Genomic DNA, 6,374 nt, shown 5'->3' with positions numbered 1-6,374 from the left:
CCTTGGAATGATGCTTGCCTTGTTTGTTATGCTGACACAGAGATATTGCAATATCTTGGAGCTCCATGATGACCTTAGTTGTGAAATCTTTGAATCATTCCAAGACTCACCTCACTTCACTATGCCACAAGTGAGACATGGTTAGGAGTTCTTGTTGAGTATATTTGAACTACTTGATGTTTTATCCATCGTTGAGTCTCTACGACGATCCATAAAGACTATGCTGCATGTATCAACTTGACCAAGACATGGTACATCATCAAAGTCAACGCCAAGACATATTGCGTCTACATCACATTAGTAAAGCATCAGGAGATTGAAGTCATGCAAGCTGATCCCAGACAACCTTGTCGACCTTTACACGACATCACTGCTGAAGTCAACCTTCTAGAAGCTTGTTTAAGGAATTTGCATGCTAACTATTCGTATGCAATGCTTGTAGTTATTATTTGGAAGTTTTGTTAAACTCAGAGGGAGTATCCAGAAGTATACTCACTTGATCTTAATGTACTCTTTTTCCCTACGATTAGGAGCATTTTTTCCACTGGATTTTTTCTACCTAACTAGGTTTTGACGAGGCACCCATCATGGGCTCGTCATACCCCTATTAGCTCTTATACTTGCATCTAGAAGACGTATAGTTTTGACCTAATGCAACTTCTCACTTTTCTCCTTAGTCTGTGGTTTTTTTTTGCACTTTGGATTTTACCATAGTGAGGTTTTGTGAGTTTTACCTTTTATGCATTCTTTTGTTGATCTGAGACTTGCGTTGGCTCATTATGCTGATGACTTCATCAACTGTACTTACCTCATTGCTCAAGACTTGATGCGCTATTTGTTTGAGTATTTACACACTCAAGGGGGAGTGTTGCAGTCCTATTAGATTAGGAATGTGATTATGTAAATCCTAGTGTATCTAGGGATATTTTGGAATATTCTCTAGGGTTTGATATTATCCTATAAGAGTTGTAATCCTATTAGGGTAAGTATTTAACCTTCCCTACTACTATAAATAAAGACACAATGGGGTGAAACAACACACACCTCACAATTACACGTCTCTCTCTTCTCTCTATGTGCCGCCCCCTCTCTCTCTATGGCCTCCATATTTGTTCAGTAAATTATGCCTACAACACATATCAATATATATATGTGTACTGAGAAAGAAATTTATGTTTTAGGAATAAAAAATGAAATTCTAAGAAATCCTTACAAATTCATAGAAATCTATAATAGAAACCCATAATAAACTGTCAAAATCCTTTGAAATCTGTCAAAATTTATATGAAATTGTAGAATCTATTAAAATCCTTTGAAATCTGTCACATAAAAAAGTCTATTAAAATCCGCCAAAATTCAAATTGACTACACCCCGCAATTGACTACTCATGGATTTTAATATATTCTTTAAAATCCTCTTAGGAGGGTATAGTCAAATTAAGATTTGAAAGGATTTTAAATGATTTTCAAATCAAGATGTAGTCAATTAAGATTTTATTTAAAAGTCTTTGAAATCATGTTGCAATCAAAGTAAGATTTAACAGGATTTAAAGAATGCATCCAAATTCAAAAGTAGTCAGGGAGTACCCAAGTATTATCCAAACAAATAAAGAAAAAGTTCCTCGAAATGAGGATATGACGGCTCACCAAGGTTAGGGTTTGTGGAATGACGGCTCCCTAGTTACGAGTGACTAGTGATAGGGGTGGGCTCGGTTTCATTCGGTTCGATTTTTTGCCAAAACTGAAATTGAACCGAAGTTTCGGTTTGGTTTGGTTCAATTTTCTTTTGGCTTTTTTTTGGTTTGGTTTTGTTCGGTTCGGTTTCAATACGATTTTGGTTTTTTTATTTTATAAAACTTGATCTTTTTTTAATATGAAATTTAGAAAAGAGGCTTGCATTGGTATACTAATAATAAGAAAATGGGGAAAGTGGAAAGTGGGAAGCTCTTCCAAGGTCATATAAACCAATCATATTCTATCAACAACCTCAATTGCAAAGAAAAATGATCAGCGTATCAATTCAAAAAAAAAAAAAAAAAAAACAAATAGAGAAGCTCTTCCAAGGTCCAAAACCTTCCAAAACTCTCCTCTATAACCAATGAAATATATTCCCTAATTGAACCAAGTATGCTCCTTGAAAAAGCCCTAGGTTAGTTTCAAAATTGGCAACAAAGTTTCACAAAAGAAACATCATGGGCATACATTCGTAAAGTGTAAAGGGATTTGGTTCGATTCGGTTTGGCTTGGTTTCCGAACCTCCAAAACTGAAATTAAACCAATAAGATTTGGTTTGGTTTTTTCTTTTTCGATTCGATTTTTTTTCAGTTTTCATTTTTTTGATTTCGGTTTGGTGTTCGGTCTGTTTTTTTTCTTTCGGTTTTTGATTTTTTGAAGCCACCCTTAACTACTGATTCAATATTTTGCTCTTCGGTATGTACCGTTGTTCGAGTGGGTGATTGGTTTGGGGTGGCTTTGTGGTTTTGGAATGAACTTGGGGCTTTTCACGTGGCACGTGATTAGGGTTTTGCTTGACTTGAAGTGCACATAATTAGTAGTGTGGTAGTGGAGTTGTTATGGCAGGGGAGAAAGGTCTAGACTTGAATGATTTAGGATCGAGGTTTAAGGATAATTTGAAATTCTCGGAGAATGAGAGAGAGAGGTTGTGGAAAGACTGCTGTTGAGCTTCCAATTCAGTTTAGTCACGGAAGTGTTCACAAAGAGGTTAACGGTGAGGTCTTTATTAACTGTTTCACGTCTCTCTAGAGAGGAAGGGAAGAGGTATCTATTAGGGAAATGAGGGATCGACGTTTCCTAGTGAGGTTTGTAAGACAAAGAGATATGCAACGTGTCTTGGATGTAGATCAACCATGGTTATTTAAAGACGATTAGGTATTGGTTGTAGACAATACAATGCGAGGGAACAGCCGATGGGATTCTCTTTCACTTAGAGTGTTCTAGGTACATATTCATAATGTTTCTCCATTGAGCATGATAGCAACGATATCACAATTTATTAGGGGGTTAATGGGACGGTTATGAAGGTGGATACTACAGTCAGTAAGGATTGTATTGGGCATATTCTGAGGGTGAAAATCCTCTTTAGAACCACTGATGCGGGAACTGTTGTGAGTTTTCTTGATGAAGGCACATTATGGGTAGATTTGAAATATGAATTGTTACCTAAATATTGTTTAATATGTGGAGAATTGGGACATGTCACCAGGGCAAGGAACTTAAGGTGGAGATGGGGGAAGAGCCAGAGGAGTTTTATCCTTTCAAGGGTTTGGTTGCTAAGGTTGATCTTAGAGGAAACTTACTTGATCTTGGATTTTGGAAGTTAGGCTCGGGTGGTTCGTGTGGGGGCGTTTAAGTTCGAGAAAGTCGAGGAGTGAATGGTCCAGAGGGAGAAAGTAGTCTAAAGAAGAGGGAAAGTCATCGAGTTCTAGTTGGAGGAAGCACTTGATGAACGAGAGAATAGATGAGCAGGGCAATGGGAAGGGGAATAAGAAGATGTATGACAAAGAATTAGAAGATACTGCCGTGTCACCTAGTAAGCCTTGAATGATATTACAGGGTACTACCGACCACAATCGTAGCCTTACAAATAGAATCTAGAGGCAAAGGAATGAGGAGGAGAAGGCTTATAGAGTAAAGGATAAGGCTTTTGATGCAGGTTTAATTGGGCCGGACGGAGTGGTTGAGTTGGAGGTGGAAAATGTAGTGCTAAAAACCTATGAAATGGATGAAGCAACTAATAGAGTGAGAACTTCTCTGAATGTGGCGGTTCAAGCCAATGAAAAGGAACATGTTAATTTAGGGTTAGAAAAATGGCATTTGGTTTCTCTGGTGGATGGGGTAGTGGAACGGAATTGATCGTCATTATGGATGATGATCCGTTTGATATGGATTCGATTATTGAGGCGTTGACTAGGGAGCATAAAGGGAAAAAAAGATCGATTCAGGAGGTAGAGATTAAGCCATGGGAGGTGCTTGTGGATGTTAGATGTACTCGTTTGCAGAAAATACCAGTATTTTCATAGACAAATGAGACTAGCCTTGAGGGGCCTCTCAGGGCACCATGAAGCTAATATACTGGAACTGTCAAGGGATCGGGGATAACCTGATAGTTGACGATTTGTTGGAGGAAAATAGGCTTCACACCCCACACATAGTGATTCTTCTAGAAACGAAAAATTGGAGTAATATCTATGCCTATTTAAAGAGACGACTCGGGATGGATTTTAGGCACGTGGTGGAACCTAGGGGTATTGGTGGTGGGATTTGTATTTTCTGAAGGGATTATAATCTTGTGATGCTAGTCAAATATGCGAAGTTTTTTTTATTGAAATTGGTGTATGAGACAATAATGTGGATACTAATTAGAGATTGTTTATTGTGTATGCTAGGGGTGGGCGCGGTGCAGTTTCGAATGAAACCACAACCGAAACCGAAACATTTTGAGGTGCGGTTTTGAAGCCAAAACCGAAATGAAACCAAACCGTTCGGTTCGGTGCGGTGCGGTTTCAAACGGTTTTGGTTTGGTTTTTGAGAAAAAAAATGTACAATTTAAAATATACACCTATTTATGCATAAGATGGTCTTATTTTCCTTGTATATTAATTAATGAATATGCAGTAAAATTGCAGCAAAACTGCATAAAAAACAGCAGCAAAAACTGCACAAAACTGCACCAAAACTGCACAAAATTGCACCCAAAAATAATGCAGCAAAACTGCATAAAAAAACAGCACCAAAAACTACACCAAAACAGCCCCAAAACTGCACCAAAAAACTGCACAAAACAGAACCAAAAATCTGCACCAAAAGTGCAGCTAACTTGTACCAAACTTATACCAAAACTGCAACAAATGACAACTACTAAAATTGAGACAACATCCAATGCATCAAAGGATTTAAACTTTAAATCCTTATGCATCACATCTACTAAAATTGAACTTGATCACCAATCACAATACTTTACAACCCCAATTAAAAGGTTAAGTTTGCCATAATACAAACCTATAAGTTATACCCTAGTTGAAAAGTTTAAAATATAAGTTATATAACATTTATTTATTATATGGTGCGGTTTTGGCTTCGGTGCGGTTTTGAAAACCCAAAACCGAAACCAAACCGTTTTGTGTGCCGCAGTTCAGTTTTGAAACCGAAACCGTTTCAAAACCGCAAAACCAAACCGTTTGGTGCGGTTTGATTCGATTCGTGTTTCGGTTTCGGTTTTCGGTTCCAAGTGCCCACCCCTAGTGTATGCTAGCACGGACGATAAGAAATGAAAGGAACAATGGAGGATTTTATTGAATCGTATTGAGGCGGCGGGGGATAAAAGTTTTGTTATTGGAGATTTTAATGATATTGTACATGACTCGGAAAATGAATATGGGGATTACCGATCGATTGTGAGCACGAGGGATTTCAATGAATTTATAATGAATTGTGGCCTGCTTGATTTAGGTTATGTAGGTTACCTGTACACATGGAGGAATCGACGGGATGAATGACCAATACAACAACGACTAGATAAAGGTCTTGCAACGAAGAGGTGGATTAAGGTGTATCCGGAAATTAAAGGTTATGCATGAGGTTTTGGAGGGATTGAATCACGCTATGCTTAATTTGAATACGGATGCTCCAACACCACAACTGAATAGGCACTTTATGTGTGATCCGAGATGGGGAAAGGAGAAGTGTCGGAGAATTTTGGAGTCAAATTGGAGAAGGGGTTTTGTTGGATCTCGTGCATTCCAGGTAGTGGAAAAGCTAAAATGGGTGTGGAAAGGTTTGAAGCAGTGGGGGCAGGATCATGGCCAGAATTCTAAGAGGAAAATTTAAGCCCTTAAAAATGATATATGTGCAGCCTAAAAATCACCTATATTTGCCAGTGAAGGGGTTAGACAAAATGAAAGAGAACTAAAAATGGCTGTTAGAGAGGAGGCATATTGGAGATTGAAATCTAGAACTCAATGGATACAAGAGGGTAACAAAAACATGAAATATTTTCATGCCCAAACCGCAAATCGGAGGCTATGTAATAAAATTCTGGGTTTGGAGGACAACCAGGGAGTGTGGCATGAAGAAGTGGAACAAGTGGATAGGATTGTTGTACAATAATTTGAGGAGTTATTTCTTTCTAGTTCTCCTCAACGTATTTCGGAGATTACAGGTTGCGTGGATGGTATGGTTACAAAATAGGACAATGGGAAGATGACAAAACCATTAGAACACAACCAAGATGATTAAACCAAGAACAATCACACAGATATGAACAATGGAAGCTTGCTTTATTAATCAATAAAGAATTACAAAAGAACTCACAAACTCTCTCTCAATTGTTCTTCTACCTTACAAGTCTCTCCAAG

This window comes from Malus domestica, chromosome 08 (genome assembly GCF_042453785.1).
Source record: "Malus domestica chromosome 08, GDT2T_hap1".
NCBI classification, from domain to species: domain Eukaryota; kingdom Viridiplantae; phylum Streptophyta; class Magnoliopsida; order Rosales; family Rosaceae; genus Malus; species Malus domestica.
This window is presented reverse-complemented; position numbering follows the sequence as displayed.